This window comes from Tachypleus tridentatus, chromosome 8 (assembly GCF_004210375.1).
Source record: "Tachypleus tridentatus isolate NWPU-2018 chromosome 8, ASM421037v1, whole genome shotgun sequence".
NCBI lineage: Eukaryota > Metazoa > Arthropoda > Merostomata > Xiphosura > Limulidae > Tachypleus > Tachypleus tridentatus.
This window is the reverse complement of record NC_134832.1, coordinates 155,673,198-155,689,488: the sequence shown is the minus strand read 5'-3', so window position 1 is coordinate 155,689,488 and position 16,291 is coordinate 155,673,198. Positions and strand designations below refer to the sequence as shown.

Below are 16,291 nucleotides of genomic sequence, written 5' to 3'. Positions count from 1 at the left end.
CCAAGGACGCGTCAAATAACTGTTTCTATTTTATGAATTCAGACTAAGACTTAGTTTTATTCTATGATTAATATGAGAGACTTTGTATTTCTAGTTTGTATTTAGAGAAAAGCTACCAAAGCTAATTGCTGTTATCCTCAATTTTGAACTATTGAGCAAAAGTATCCATTCTAAAAGATTGACTGTTTACATGATAATGGGTTAAGAATCCCTCCAATGTTAAAGGAACGTGGTATCTGTTGAACGGAAGCTTAATTATGAAATACCTTTTTAAAACAATTAATTGTTCAAAATCTTGTATGTCCTCTTAAAAAATTAAAGCTTACAGGTGTGTGTAATTTTAACTATAGAAAATCGGCAAATAAAGTAGTGGCCTGGTGGTTAGAGTACTAGAATCTCAAAATGTGGGTTGCAGGATCAAACACCATCATTAAACATAGTCATTCTTTCAGCTTTAAGTGCGATATAATGAGATGTAATTCCATTGGTAAGAACACGAGAATCACAAGAGCAAACACACAATTTGTAGGCCTGTGATGCAATAAAACAATTCAACAAACCAAACTGTAGGGGGGATGATTGTATGCACCATACCCGCACTTAAAATGAAGGGGGGATGTATACCCTCTATCCCCCCAGGATCTACGCCCCTGTATATATATATATATACATCCATGCAGACACTCAGCTCATATTTTCAGATGGGTCGGTGCTACTAAATTGGAGGACTTTCAAACTCAATTTAGTATGCTAACTATGGTACCTTTCCACCATAGCTTCAATTGTCCAATGTTGTTAAACCGGCCTGCAAAATTATCTAGCTTGATGAAGTAATGATATAGTTGGAGTAGTCCTAAAAGGTTTTGCATTTATAGGAGGCACAGCAGTAATACTGAAAGATGTGCATCAATTGGTTTCTCACACCCCTTACTTTATAGCTAATGAAGTTTAAGATTAAATTTCTCAGGCAGATAAAGAAGTGTGGTGGGTTTTTGCCCAAGCACTTATAAGTTCGTTTTACGGGTGTCTTGTTATGTCACTGATGTCCTTTTCTATATATCATCTGATTTTTTTCCCATAATATTTCTGGATATATTTTGTACTTTTTCATATTTCTTGTTTTAATTCATCTCTACGTTTTCAACCATGTTGTTTCAATCCATTTGTTTGTCGTCAATAGTTTCTTTGACCATATCTGCAGTCAAGTTTATTTTTAATTTTAAATGTTATTTACATTTAATTCCTTTTTCTTTTAATTCATGGTCAGGCGATTAAAGCACTCGACTCTTAATTCGAGAGTCGCGGGTTCGAATCTCCCTCCCACCAAACATACTTTTCCTTTTAGCCGTGGGAGCATTATAATGTAACTCTTCGTTGGAAAAAGAGTAGCACAAAAATTGACGTTGGATCGTGATAACTAGTTGCCTTCCCCTCTAGTCTTACACTGCAAAATAAGGGACGGTTAGCGCAGATAGCCCTCGTAGCTTTGCGCGAAATTTAAACAAAAACAGTCTTTTAATTCCTCTTGTAGAAATCCTTTTATTTGAACTTGATCATGTTTCATTTTTTTATCTTTATCTTTTAATTTTATTAATTTGTTCTTGAACTTATATTAATTTTTTTTATCTCCATCATGATTTTCTCTTCTCTGCTTGTTCCGTTATTTACACCAAATATTCAATCACACTTCGAACTAATGTTGTTTTATTGAAGTTTAGTATCATGTCTTCTGTCAAATTTTTATTTGTGGACGAATTTTTTATGATTATTCATGGAAAATAATACAAAGTTCGGTCATCTTAAGTACAATAAAAGTATTTTTTCTCTCAACATTACAAGTTTTATAGGCCTATCTCACAAATAAAACTTAACAGTAACTTATTAAATTTGCTTGTGTGTATGTCACTGACTCAACGAAAATGTACTGCATTGAACTGATCTACTAAGTAACTGATTAACAAATCAACATGTTGGTTAACTCTCTTCGGGCCTGGCATGGCCTAGCGCGTTAAGGCGTGCGCTTCGTAATCTGAGGGTCGCGGGTTCGCGCCCGAGTCGCGTCAAACATGCTCGCCCTTCCAGCCGTGGGGGCGTTATAATGTGACGGTCAATCCCACTATTCGTTGATAAAAGAGTAGCCCAAGAGTTGGCGGTGGGTGGTGATGACTAGCTGCCTTCCCTCTAGTCTTACACTGCTAAATTAGGGACGGCTAGCACAGATAGCCCTCGAGTAGCTTTGTGCGAAATTCCAAAACAAACAAACAATTCGACCCTCTAACAGACTTATTGGTGTATCAGTTACTATAATATTTATTTCCCCCTACATTTTACAAAACTCAAGACGTAACGTCAAATTTAGAACCTCAAGAAACTTCTTAGCACAGATAGCCAACTAGCGGCTGAAGAAAATGTTACCCGCCCCTGTAGTTTTTAACCATATTTTATTTTGGTCAAAGTTGCTAAATGAAAGCATAAAACGAAATCATGACCAAGCAAAACAGCTCTGTGACTCTTCTGAGAACTTTCTGCAAATGTTAACACAATTATTTATTAAACATCCATTAATTAATTGAATTATATACTACTTATATATATTATTGGAATAAAATATTTTGAACTTTATTTACTCACTCATAAGGGATTGCCCCTCCCTGTGCAAGACTATAATGTGGAAACTTGATGAGAAACATTTCCATGAGCATCAAGTCGTTCATTCGTGATACGACGTTATTTTACAAATTTTGCACAAAAATATTTATACTAACTACACGTAATTCATGTTTTAATATTCGTTTTATTAAATTGAATTTTATTCCATATATTCAGAGTGAGATATAGAAGGTAATTTGTATTTGTAATATGACCTCTTTTTTTCATGATTTCTCTTCAGTAAATTAATAGGAAATTATTAGACTGAATAAAAAAAAAAGAGTGACATAGAGAAAAAGAGTGAATCATATCTTTGTGAATCATTTTTCGTGCTTTGGGAGAGGTTTATTAAATATGACGTCAAGAGAACTCAGTAAAACATGGTGGACTATCTGTAACGTCGACAAATAAACTCAAAGCAGGAAGTCTATGCCGTATAGAACAATGTGAGGGATGCTGGTAAGAAAATGTATTTATTGTTTTTTCACATATTGATGTTAGTGGGATATAAAAACGTGCTTTACTTGAATGATCTTTCTTAACTACTTGTTAGAATCATTAGAATTTTCAAAGCACAATAAATAATGTTAACAAACAGTTACTGAGTTAGTAATACCAATACTATTAGGTAGCAAGCACTACTACTATATTACGATTTTGCCGTCAGCCTTAGGATAGGAGTCAGGTTTCGAATTTTGAAAATGGGGTTAGAAATAATGTAACTGTACACCACAGTTATGGTGAATTGTGCGAGGATAAAGTTTACTCTTTTTGAAATCTTATACAATAAAGGTTTAATCTTAACTTTCGTCAGTATTTTCGAGCGAATTGATGTTAACCCTAATGAGTAATAACTAATAGCAAAGAGTTCCAACGTTTTATAAAAATAATCTCTTCTGTTCTTTCTATGAGTCTAACATAGTGCGTACACAAACACTACTTTATAACAATTAGTTATGATATGAGAAAGACTAGTTTAATTTTATTCTATCCAGGTCTTAATCAAAAGTGAAAGTTAATCTGGATCAGTAGATGGATATAGTTTATAAAGACCAAATATTGTGTAGATAATTTCTGATAGTTTTAATTTTATAATTGTTAAAAAGGGTCTTGCAGTAATTGCTCGTAGCTACCCCATTATCTTGGTAGTGTACTTGACTGGCATATGAGAAGTTGTAGTTAATATAATATTTACAAAAATATTATCACAGGAAAAGTAGTGTTTGGTGTGAGGGCTGGCCACGACCCTGAGGTAAGGCTCAAGAAATGGCCTTGGTTGTGGTGGAAGAAAAATGTATTAGTTTGAAATGATAAAAAGCACTTTACTAGCAAATGTTATAGTTAACTCTTTAGCTCAGTTGGTGAGGCACTTGGGCTTAATTCAAACATTCTCAGAGAGAATGTTCTAAAATGTTCTTTTTCAGGAACATAACTCGCTGTAATGGCTATTTGTGAACTTTTGGAATAATTTTACATTGTAAACTAACACTAGTTTTTGAATTGAGTTTTCTTTTCAAGAGAAGGAAGTGACTTTAGCATTGCAGGAAACTATTTTTCAACTTTTGTTTTTTTTAATATTCAAAGATATCCCAATTGATTTGAGCTGAATTGAGATTTGCCAATTAATTACTGGATTGACAGTGAAACAAAACAATGGACACAATAGTATTATTGAAAGTATCATAGAGGGAAATTGGAATTTTATATAAGAAATTATTAGATTGAATATTTTCTGAAACTAATGACACTGTAAAGCCCAAAGATGCAGTGTTGATGTTGAAATAGATGTACTGTGCATTAAAAGATGTCGTCTCTAGATTCTCAAACTAAAAATGACATTTATACAGTGAATAGTAAATATATGAAGGATGTTACTGTTGCCTGTATAGTAACATCATAGTATAATCCATATAGATTTCATCAAGCCATATTTTCATTAATGTTTAGTTAGTTTGTTTTAGAAGTTCCTGGTTTCACTCATTTTAATCTAATTAACACTAAATCACTGGAATGACTCCCTTGTTGATCATTCTAGTCTTGGTACTAACAGATGCTGGTCTGGTTTGTATGACAGGTGTTAAAATTATTTCACTGGAGTGACTCCCTTGTTGATCATTCTAGACTTGGTACTAACAGATGCTGGTCTGGTTTGTATGACAGGTGTTAAAATTATTTCACTGGAGTGACTCCCTTGTTGATCATTCTAGACTTGGTACTAACAGATGCTGGTCTGGTTTGTATGACAGGTGTTAAAATTATTTCACTGGAATGACTCCCTTGTTGATCATTCTAGACTTGGTACTAACAGATGCTGGTCTGGTTTGTATGACAGGTGTTAAAATTATTTCACTGGAGTGACTCCCTTGTTGATCATTCTAGACTTGGTACTAACAGATGCTGGTCTGGTTTGTATGACAGGTGTTAAAATTATTTCACTGGAATGACTCCCTTGTTGATCATTCTAGACTTGGTACTAACAGATGCTGGTCTGGTTTGTATGACAGGTGTTAAAATTATTTCACTGGGTGACTCCCTTGTTGATCATTCTAGACTTGGTACTAACAGATGCTGGTCTGGTTTGTATGACAGGTGTTAAAATTATTTCACTGAAGTGACTCCCTTGTTGATCATTCTAGACTTGGTACTAACAGATGCTGGTCTGGTTTGTATGACAGGTGTTAAAATTATTTCACTGAAGTGACTCCCTTGTTGATCATTCTAGACTTGGTACTAGCTGGTCTGGTTTGTATGACAGGTGTTAAAATTATTTCACTGAAGTGACTCCCTTGTTGATCATTCAAGACTTGGTACTAGCTGGTCTGGTTTGTATGACAGGTGTTAAAATTATTTCACTGGAATGACTCCCTTGTTGATCATTCTAGACTTTGTACTAACAGATGCTGGTCTGGTTTCTATGGCAGGTGTTAAAATTATTTCTTTACACATTACACAAATGTATAATTACCTCCTCTGTAGGTAATTTTATGATTTATGTGTAGGAACAAAGTACCAATATGAATCGTACAGTTGTATAGTTTCTTCCCACTATGAATCAAATGTTCATATCATAGGTTCTGCAAATTCATGTGTTTTTTTTCCAATGTAAAATAATTCCTGTATTTTATTATAATTATATATTTAACTTTCTAGGAATACATACAGGAAAAAAATCCTGTATTACTTCACAAAATATTTTTTATTGCACACTACAAATGTTTTATTCACATACCTTATGGATAATATTTGAATTCTTATAATTTTGCACTTAGTGAAATTTATTAATTTATTTAAAATTCCTACATGATTAGGCTTCTTATTTCCAGCTTTTACTTTTAAACATATTTCTGAACTATCCCTCTTTTAAGACAAACATTTCCATGTTTTCATCACAAAGTATCTTTATTGTTATTACTAATAGTCATAATTTATTTGTTTTTTGCCAAAAGAAAAAGCTATGAAAAATATTAAGCAAACTGTTTGTCACAATTTTTTTTTTAAGATTATCAAAAGGATTGATTAACCATTAAACCTTTCTGAAAGATTTCAAAATAAATCTCCATATACTGAACTAATATATTTTGCTATGAATACCAGTATTTTGATGCTATTTTTAAAAAAGTTTTCTTTCCTGTAATAAAAAAAATGTTCAGATATATAATGAGGTGTATGGCTAAAACTAATAATGTTTTTTAAATCATTTATTTGTGAGATTTTAATAAACTTATTAGCTTCATGTAGAAAAGTTTGAAAGTTTTTTTAAAAACCTTCAGTAGAAGATTGGATTGTTTACATTTGTGAATTTATTATAGACCAAAATATATTAAATGTAATTGTAGTTATTGAAGTTAACATAAGTTAACAGGCATTGGCTACACTAGTTGTAAAGATCAACTATTAAAAAAAGTTGTGTTACTTAGTTTTTCATTGTGTTAACTTTTGTCACACTGCACTGTAGTATACTGTCACGAAATTCAGTTATGTTACTTAGTTTTTGATGGGGGTTTTTTGTTTCATATTTGTTTCTGTCAAAAAATATACATTTTTTTAAAAACATATAAGGCATGTAGATTGTAGGCTGGAATCTTTACTTCTAATACCCAGCTACAAGAGTAAAACTTTTAACTAAAATACACTATGGAAGTAGTAACTGCAGTTGATTTACATGAACTGTACTAACTCTTTGTATTTATAAAATATGTGTTTATATTATTATTATTATTCATTAACATTCATATACTTTACAGTGATGTTCATTTTTTGTAAATTTTTCTCCAAGGATTAAAATGCTGCAAAAATTACACGTTTTCCTTGACTTTCCCCCATCGTACTAGATGCAAAAACATAAAATATGATTTTCAAGACTGCTTTAATTTAACATGAACAATGGAAGAAAAGAAAGTTCTAGTGTTCACACACACACACACACACACACACACACACACACACACACACACACACTGTAAAATTCACTGATCTAAATCTTTGCATAGCTTTTATAATCTTATGTTTATATCTATGTTAAATATGCTATTTTGCAGATAAGCTGCAAAGGTTATTACACATAGATACAAATTATTTTTTAATGGTTACTTAAATATATTTTGTAAATTGTCTAATTCATAAGATTTCAAACACTGAAACATCAATTCTGTTTTTGCTTTTCTCTATCCAGGTGTTAGGTTTTTTTAACAGTGTGAAATGAATAAACTAGATGTATTACTAATCATATTTGAATTATTTAATAAAACCACTGTTCAGTCTTCACATGTTGTGAAATAAGAAGTAAGCTATTAATCAAATAAAATCTTCACAAGTTATATGAAGATTTAAAGTTTACTTTATTTCTGAGTTTTCAAAATCTGTTTTAGTATTTGATAAAATGCTTGATATCCATAAATCTTAGTAAAAATGTTGCATATTCCTCAAAATAATACCATTGTCAGCTTGTCTTTCTTCCCTGGAACAGTGTATACCAAATTTTTATATAAATGTTCTACACACATGCATACGTATATATTAATTCTTGTGTGTCTTGTGGTATATAACATCAAGTAATTAGGTGTTACAGAGCATCATGTAGAGTACCCTTCTATTATTTTCAATGTTTAGTGAAGTATTCAGTGTGTGAAAGATCAAATAATTATTGATCTGGAGAAGATTGGTTGAGTAAAGTGATCTGTGTGTCAGTTTCATTTTAGTCTAACCTTATTAGTGTATTAAGCCTACTGTGGATTGAGAACTTGTGTTGAAAAGTGTCTGTGAAGTCAGATCAACAACTTTAGTGAATATAGCCTGTAGCATACCTTGTAGAAGAAATATGTTAATTCATTATCATTGTACAATTAAAATTTAACTTATTTCGATGAGTAATTTTCAAGTAACCTGTTCAGCAACAGACAATTTTGTAATTTGTTTGTTATTCCTAGTGCTGCCAGTCAAGGTTTGCTGTGCTCCTACTAGAGACAATAGTGATGTAATAATATTGTTGCTGTTCATGTGACTTAGGATTTGTGAATTAAAGGAACATGTGTATATAGTTTTGGTTAAAGATTTAGAGATATTAAATTTTAAATGTTAGTGTGTTTGTGCCATGTTTCTACAGTTCAAAATTTTAGGAACTTGTTTCCTTAGAAATATAATCTTTATACTAGAAGAAATGATGTAAACAGAACAGGAAGTTAACTGTTTAAGGGGTAAAGTATAACAGTAAACTTTTATGTACTTCAGACACGTCTTCTTGCAGGCATGAATTCCACACCTTCACATTACATATGCTGTTTTTGCATTTTTAATAGTCTTCAAAAAAATCAAATTAATGAAAGATGTCAAATCAACTAAACAGTATATAAAGATTATAAGGCATTTATTGTTCTTGCTGTTTTGCAGTAATATTTTGGCAACACATGACTCAAGTACACAACTATATGCACAATGCTATATATTTTAAAAGTTTCTGGAAAATTCATAATAATTGAATTTTTCCACCATGGCATGTCACCATCAGTTAGACCCAAGTCTGATTTGTGAAGCAACCTTCATAATCATCAGGCCAGAATGAGCATGAATTATTCAATAAAATAAGAAATATTGGTTACTTGGTTAATTGATTGTTGTGTCACAACACTACTTGTTTTAGCTGATGAAACCTGCATTCATGTAAAATAATTATGAGAGAACATAATGGCTATATTTCAATTACTTAGATAGTTGATGTATTTGAAAACACTAATTTTGGTCAGTTGGTTATTTTCATGATATTACTCAGTATAATTGTTTGATTAATACACTGTCTTGCATGACACTAAATAATAAAAAAACAAAAATAAACCCACTTTATTACCCAAGTACTTCCAAAAGGTGGATCTTTGCTCTTCAGGGAAAACTGGTATACTGGTTAATGTAATGTTTAGGTAGTTGATTGTACTGGGTTTTTCTACCATTGTAATGTGAGAAACAATGGAAGCAAGTACATTTAAAAAATTATTAAACTTCTGCTACATTTTTCATTAGAAACAGAGGATTTTTAGTAGACGACAGTTAATATTCACAACAGAACTGAATGAAGTGAAAGTTCAACCTATTTAATGTTGTCATGGGATTTAGTAAAAGGGTGATGCAGGAAAATATGATAAATATATGTGTAATATGTAGTTTGTCTGGACTGCCACCATGTTGTTTTTTATAATTAAAGACTAAAAAACTTTGTAATAGTTCAAGTAAATTACTTAATACAAGTATGAGTACCCACATTTAAAACCTGAAAACTTACTACACCATAATACTTTAAAATTTACTGGTTAAATATCAAAAACTAACAAAGCATTAGTAAGAAATATAATCTAAAATGGACAGGTTAAGAGGAATGTGGAAAATATCTATAGATTACATTATTTTTGTTACAAATTTTAGGTTTGTTGTATTCCAGCGTTTCGTCAGATTTTGGTGCTTAAAGGAATTATTTTGTATATTTAAATAGTATTTTAAAGAATCATTGTCTTTTATTCAGCCCATCTGGATAAGTTCTGGCATTGATTTGCAAGAGACAAAAGGTAGACCTATAAAGCTGTTTCATCTGAAACAGACAACTTAGGAGAAATGTGCTAAAAATGTTAACATAAATTTTTTTAAAAGAAGATTTATGATTGGTGTCATTTTTATCAGTGTCGTTATCAGTAGAGCTGTTTAATATTACTAGTGTCGTTATCAGTAGAGCTGTTTAATATTACTAGTGTCGTTATCAGTAGAGCTGTTTAATATTACCAGTGTAGTTATCAGTGGAGCCGTTTAATATTACTAGTGTCGTTATCAGTGGAGCCGTTTAATATTACTAGTGTCGTTATCAGTGGAGCCGTTTAATATTACTAGTGTCGTTATCAGTGGAGCCTTTTAATATTACTAGTGTCGTTATCAGTGGAGCCTTTTAATATTACTAGTGTCGTTATCAGTGGAGCCGTTTAATATTACTAGTGTCGTTTTTTTTCTTTTTCTTCTCCTACCACTGTGGTTTTATATGTTCGTTGAATATTTTTATTGGTGTCTAATTCTTACTGATGTCGGTGTTACTTCTATCCTGAAAAGTTTCTTCCAAAATTGTTCTTATTGTTGAATGCCCTAAATGACAAATAACAAAACTATGTTCTGTCTGACTATACTAATTAAGCTTTTGATTTTTAAGAGTTGCAGATTTAAAGCAAATTATTTTAACTTTGCTGTATTTTCATTAACATAAATATCTGAATATTGTAATATGTCTAAATCTGAATGTGCATTTATGTAAAGATAGAACATTGTAAATGGGTGAATAAACGTGTACAGTTAAGACATGTTGGATATATGGAGTACAGTAGTTTTAAATTATAGTTAAGACATGTTGGATATATGGAGTACAGTAGTTTTAAATTACAGTTAAGACGTGTTGGATATATGGAGTACAGTAGTTTTAAATTACAGTTAAGACATGTTTGATGTTGGAGTACGGTAGTTTTAAATGTTGCATGATGACATGCTTCCTATATTTAAGCTTAATTACAGTAGAACACACTAACTAATATATAAACAAAGATCAACATTAAATTTTGCTTAAATAAGTAGACAGTCTGAGGACCTAGGTATAAAACTGTTGGACATTATCCACAGTGGTTGTGAAAAGATAAAGTATGTTGTAGGTCAATCGACCAAAGACAACAAGCAGTTAACTACAATTATATGTATGTTAATATATATATGCTGTTGTCAATGTGTCCGGCAATGTTCTTCAGGTATAAGTAAGTGAACAGTAAATCCATTGATGAAAACCTTCTAAATTAACAGTTGCATGACTGTATTACAAATAAAAATGTATAATTTATGGTAATGTTTGCTTACAGGGTCATTTTTCAAAACAAGTATTGTAAAATGGTCAAGGGTATGGTTGTGCAAGTTTAAGTGTTAGGTCACTTGTTTATTTGTATAATTATTTATTATATCTTAGAGATGTTCTTGGATACATTCTGCTAATAATCTGCTGGTTTCTCCTATGTTTAATTTTTCACAACATGAGGAAATGGTAGAATACATGACATTCAGTTTTATTGATCCTTGAGTTAACTCAGTTTAGGACCCTGTATGGATGTTCTAGTCAGTGTAAGCACACATCTTGCAGCATGTTTTTGTTTATGTATGTATAATTCAATACTATTTAAAGCATGTGTGAGCATGTTATACATGTTTACTTGTTAAATTGCCACTCAGACTTCGATTAGCAATGTTTTTGCTTGCAGATTTACTGTTCTGTAAGGGACACCTGAAGAAAGGCATTGTATCTACAGCAGTATATATATTAAAATGTATGTATTTGTAGTTAACTCATGGTTGTTTCTAGTTGTTTGACCTACAACATACATCATTTAATCAAAGGACTTAGCTAATGGTTCTTATTCTCCAAAATCTGATATTAGTCACTGACTTCAAAAGGAAACTTGAAACTTCAAGGAACATCTAAAGATATCTTCATAATTCTGATTAAACATGCGTAATGCTCTCAAGTGTTTATATTTGTATATTGAAATAACAGTAGCAAGTTGTAATTTAAAGTTAGGAATGCTTTAGTTCTAACTGCTTGATACAGAAATGGATCAAGGTGCTTTACAAAAAATAGTTTACTCCAAAACATGATAGTAGCTTTTGATGGTTTCCAAACATTTTTTTATGTTAACATCAATTCTAAAACTAAAATTTTTGCTGTTCCAAAATTGTTCTTTAACCTAAATTTGTATGATAATTTAGACACGAGTTTTATGATCACTAAACCATGTTAGGTTTTTATTTTTTACCAAATAATAGTTTTAACTTCTAATGCTACAAAGAGCTTGCACTGTTTATAGTTTACTGTTCTTCATGTGTATCCATTTTTCTTATGAATTTGAGTTTTTATTTTATGATGAAATTAAAACAAGTTGATGAAATGTTACTAATTAAAACTTAAATTTAAGTTTTGTTTGCTTTCTTTCCAGATGTCCGAGCTTCATTCCTAACTTCACTACCATGTTGATTATTCCACAGGACAAGAAAGATTCTGTGAGGAATAGCTAAGTTTTGGATGCTGACACTTGAAAAAAAAGTACGTATAAATTTGTATGCAAGACCACGTCAGTTGGTGACTTCTGTAGCTGAGTCTGCATTGTGGGTGAAATGTGTGATGACGATTAAAACTTGGAAATTAATTTGAAGTTGTATGATGAAATGAACCTATTAAGTTGACTTAATAGTCAACACAGTGCACTTCAGTTGACTGATTTTCACAACATAACTCTTTAACATTATCACAATGCCCTTAATATATCAAAGAAATTATATTATATGAAGCAGTTTGATCAGGTACAGCAATAATGTCTTTCTTTAGTAATTTTAAAAAAGATTTTTAATATTGGAGGAAGTGTTGGAGGTGGAGAATCAAAAAGGAGGCGAGTCTACCACAGTATCAAATTTAATGACAATCCAGAAGATTATTGGGAAATTATTGGAGAGCTTGGAGATGGTGCTTTTGGAAAAGTTTATAAGGTAAGAAGTATTACTTGTAGTTTTTCTTTTAAATTACATGGTAGTATTTGGTTTGTTGTAGAAACAAAGACCATCGAATTTACAACACAAAATAATATTGAGATATTTATATTTTACTAGTTGCTTTAGACAGTGTGTTTTGTTTTTTAAGATTGGGTTGTTTACATATTTCCAGGGTTTGAAACAGAAAAAAAAAACACTCATGTATAGATGACATTTTACTTACACTAATATTATAACCAAAGTAAACTTACTGTACTTTCTAAAAACAGAACTTACATTAGGCCTAGTACCTTATACCTTTCTTTTATGATATAATTAGTTTTATAAGAGTTGACTGTGAGTAGATGAGAACTCCAAGTGGTACTAGTACCACACTGGAAATGCACACCTAAGTCAATATGAAATAATAAATATTTTCCTAATAACAATCTTATTTTGATGGGCAGTATTAATAAACTTTGATAACAGGCTTCCCTAAACATTTTGTAAAATACTTTCTAGAAAAACATGCAATGTAACATTCCTTTTCAAATTGGAGAGGTCCTTATATTCATTGTTTAGTACACTAACCTTTCACCTAACTCCACCACTTACACAACATGTTTTGTCTATAAAAATAAATGGGGGAAGGTGTTTACAAGTGCATGTGATGGAGAGTTATGTTAACATATCAAGCCTGCAGAATAGTTTATTTATTTGTATTATATCAGCTGGTTCATAGATTTCATGTAAAAAGCTGATTAATCCTAAGCTACCATTTTTTAAATGAAGAAAAATATTTCTTACCTAGATAATATTTCATGGGAGGCCCATTAAAGCTAAGTGAATGAGGTTGGACCAATGCTCCTGTTGGAGAATTAATATTTATTAAAACTGAATTTACTGTGTTTATCTTAAAAAAATGTGGTAAGCATTTATTATACTTGAGTAATACGTATGGTGTACTAAAAATCAACTTTATTGTAAATACTTCATTAAAGATTTGTTTGTAAATTTGTAATGGTTTTACTGAATGCAACATGATATTTATAGTAAGGATAAAAATACTTTTTCCTATTGCAGTTTTCAGTGTCAAAGTTTCCATTCTAATCTGGATGACATTAAGACTTTAATTGAATCCTGTCATTTTTTACAGGAAACATTACTGAAATCTGTCAGTACAGTCACCTTTTGACAGTTTTCTCTCCACGAGAATGACAGGTTGTGTGATGGGTAGAGTGCATGGATGGGCGACACTGCTTTTTCCTATGGTCCCTTAGATAAAGTTCTTCGGGGGTTAACTTTGACTTTAAGCTTACTTTCATTTCTCACATTAAGCAGCAATGTGTCAAGTGTACAAGGCACAGTACATCCTCAGTGTCTTCTCTTCTGCTTCTTGAGAAGTGAATTGACCTTCTATGCTCAAGATTTATTGTGCTCTCATTCATTTCAAACTGGACTATGGATCTATGGTTCTACCAGGACCCTAGCCTTAAAGACACTGGACTCAATTCACCATTTGGTGGAGCTTCAACTCAGAATGGGGGCTTTTCACACTTCTCCAGTTTCAAGTTTGTACACTGTCACAACCTCACCTTAAACTCCATCACATGTAACTTTCTTTGTAGTATGCTTTAAATCTTTGATACTTATCACAATATCACACCTGAGGTTGCAACTTCCTTCTTCAATGGGCTCTGCTCTTTTGGAATAGATTATCTGCTATTCTTCCTTTTTGGCCTTTATGTCCAGGTGCAGCTGGCTGAATTTGATCAGTCCTTGGATAGTGTTTCTGTTGCCACTGATCAGCTCATCCTACCATGGCTTATAACCATCCCCATCTGTGAACTTTCTTTGATTCATTCAAAGATGGAAGATACTCCTAATTGGAAGTATTGTCTTGTATTTGCTGAACATCTTTTAAACCATTTCTCAAGTCCCATTTATATGGATAATTCAAAATCAGGTGACTTTGTGGGCTTTTCCATGGTTTGTTGTGGCTTGGTGGTTGTTCACAGGAACCTCTGTACAGTTTATATGTTCACTGTTTTATGCCATTTCTCTTGCCCTGGGTCATGTAGGAGCTATGCAGTACATAGACTGCATCTCTTAGCTCTCTACTGACCCTGGAATTGCTTCAAGTTAGTCTTCACCCAGTTCACATCAATATTCAAAATGACTGGCTCATTTTCCTTCATCTTCTGTTTCTATCCAGTTTTTCTGGATACCTAGGCATGTTGGTATTTGCTGGAAGAAGTTAGCTTATGCTTCAGCTAAATTCATCTGCTATGGTGCCTCAATGGTCATACCTGTTCCAGATATGGACTATGGTCCTCTATTTAAAGCTTGGCTTTGAACCAATTTGCATTCGACATGTAGTGAGAAATTTCAAGCTTTTCCAGATCAAACCTTCTGTTGTACTTTGGCCATCTTGTTTCTGTAAGGATGACAGGAGGAAGTTGTTCTGGCAAGGGTATGCATTGGTCAGTTTTTACCCATCATTTTCCTTTATGTGAGACTGATCCACCAATGTGTGGCTTTTGTGATACCCAAATCATAATCCCTTAGGTGTGAATTCCTGTATGTGTTGAGGGGATCTCCAGGAGAAGGTTTTCTTTTTTTCAGCTTACCTCCTATGGGATCTAAACATCCACCCATATGTTTGTTATGTGTGGTGATTGGTAAAGGGGAAGAAAGGAAAAGGTGGTTGAGGGGTCCAACCCTAACACACCACTTTGGCCTTGAATTTCTGAAGACGGGTAGCCATGGGGTGGCCCCCCTTTGGTCAGTCGTCCAGTCCACTTGGGCCAGGGTCAGCCTAGTACCAGTGTTGGATGTGGACATCATATCTGATACTGGTGTTTGGGTATAGGGGCTCACAAAACCCTGGCATTACTTCAGTGTTCTTGTTTGCATTGTAATGCATTCCCTCATAAGGCTCCATGATGGGTGGGGTCAGTGGGCACTGAAATAATTTATTTTTATTATGGCTCCTCCAAATAAGAACTTAAATAAATAGTGAAAAAACAGTCCATAGGTATATGGCCATGTCTTGAAGATCCTGAGCAGCAATCTTCAACATCTGTAACACCTGTTGTACCTCATTTTCTTATACTACATTCTTTTTTAGACAAAACTTTAGGGCAAATGTCTCCCTCTTTCATTCAGAAGGAACTAGAGAGACTTGCTGACTCTCCAAAGTCAGTAAAGAGCTTTGCTCTGATGACATATTGGTGGAAACATCCACATCTCAACACAGTGAACTCCTTGCATTCAAAGGTGATTGGGGATATACCTATTGAGGTTACACCATCACAAGGAGTTATTGTTGAGAGGGATTTGAAGAACATCTCTGAGTCAGAGATTCTTGCTGGTTTCTCCACCCAAGGAGTTTCTGCAGTGAGGTTTATCTCCACTCGCAAAGATGGAATTATGATGCTGACCAGCATCTTCATCCTGACATTTATATCACTACATTCACCTGCCACCATCAAAGCAGGTTATCTTAATTGCAAGGTATGGCCATGCATTCTAAACCTTCTCGAATGTTTCCATTGTCAGCGATTCGGTCACTCGAAGACATCGTGTTGTGGTTCCTTGACGTGTGCTCGTTGTGGTGGCA

The 16,291-nt window shown here is 32.8% G+C and overlaps 1 pseudogene across 1 annotated transcript in view; it reads left to right on the top strand.

The window, feature by feature from the left end:
- The first annotated feature begins 2,971 nt into the window (after positions 1-2,971).
- The window catches only part of LOC143223789 (STE20-like serine/threonine-protein kinase), a 94,061-nt pseudogene continuing 80,741 nt past the window's right edge, over positions 2,972-16,291 (top strand). The window contains exons 1-2 of the transcript XR_013013074.1: positions 2,972-3,108; positions 12,141-12,687. The product of XR_013013074.1 is annotated as an STE20-like serine/threonine-protein kinase (transcript). The remainder of the gene's footprint in view (positions 3,109-12,140; positions 12,688-16,291) is intronic.